The sequence below is a fragment of the Branchiostoma floridae genome, chromosome 4, assembly GCF_000003815.2.
Source record: "Branchiostoma floridae strain S238N-H82 chromosome 4, Bfl_VNyyK, whole genome shotgun sequence".
NCBI lineage: Eukaryota > Metazoa > Chordata > Leptocardii > Amphioxiformes > Branchiostomatidae > Branchiostoma > Branchiostoma floridae.
Window position 1 is genome coordinate 3494299 of NC_049982.1, and position 1224 is coordinate 3495522.

The 1224-nt window shown below is 39.9% G+C and overlaps 1 protein-coding gene and 1 long non-coding RNA gene across 2 annotated transcripts in view; one reads left to right on the top strand and one right to left on the bottom strand.

The window, feature by feature from the left end:
• The window catches only part of LOC118413013, a 711153-nt gene that overhangs the window by 525620 nt on the left and 184309 nt on the right, over positions 1–1224 (top strand). The window lies entirely within an intron of this gene.
• The window catches only part of LOC118414515, a 660232-nt gene that overhangs the window by 486213 nt on the left and 172795 nt on the right, over positions 1–1224 (bottom strand). The gene's annotated exons all lie outside the window — the stretch shown is intronic.

Genomic DNA, 1224 nt, shown 5'->3' on the forward strand with positions numbered 1-1224 from the left:
CTAGATTAAAGTAAGAGTTTTTCCCACATGACCGTTTATTTCAGCTTACCTCAGAGCCTGCAGCCCCTCTTCTCATGGCCTTCTTCACTCTGAGGGGAGAAACAGAATTGCTTTGAAAAACATTGACCATCCAGTCTATACTGTTTATACCAGACACACTACTGTATCCTGATTTTTTCAATGTAGTGTTTTTTGTTCACGGTTTTCACGGTGACTGCTGTAACATGAACTTATCATTACTGATAACAAATAAATCACAGACTTTTTTATGTGCACTTGCTGCGACAGTGAACATTTAGTTCTGAGAACAAGTTAAATTTTCTCAGACCATGAAAGTTTAGCACCGTCAACACAAAGTGAATTACAGCATATCTTCAGCTCACGGGTAGTACAGGCTATTGGACCATACAAAAACTTTTCACCAGCGTGAAAGCTGAGATGATTTGGTCATGGGGCAAGGCAAAAATTGTACTACAACTTCAAGTACAAAGAAAAGTACCAGGAAGTCAGAAGACAAAGGAAAACGTGGGGTTTTAATGAGGTAATAAACTATGTGAAAGTATGAATTTCCCAACACTTGCACAAAAGGCAGATTTCTCAATCTTTTTTCTAACAGACTTCTCATCAAAATGTGTTGTGTTGTGATACATGTTTAGAATTTTAAAGTTGGCAAAAGAATTTGAGTTCAGATTCAAGAAGCAATGAGGTTTGCAATTGAGTTTTTCTGACATTCTACTTTATATTTGTCTTGCATATTATGTTTCTAACACTTAGATGTCAAGAATATGATGTATACTAGTACGCTTGATATCTTTCTATACATAAGCCTAAGAAAATATTTAGGTGCACCCTGTGCACCCACTGGAAAAAATTGGGTGCACAGTTTCAATTTTGGGTGCACCTGGGTGCACATGCACCCAGTATTTCGAGCCCTGGGTTAGGTTAGCTGCACCAGCACACCTATTCCCCAAGAAGAACTTCAGTGACACGAGTAGCCAGATTTAGCAAGTATCACTTGACTGACTGACTGACTGGCCGACTGATCAATCGATTGGTGGACTGACCTTCTCTTAGACATCTCCTCACGGCTGGCCGGGTTCCAGGTGCCTGCCTGGAAGAGGCAAGAAAATAAACTGTCGTTATAAATATAAACAGGCACCAGGTTGGGATGTAAGGACAGACCAGGTACTGTTTTTCAGGATCTTTGCATGAATACTGGTTACT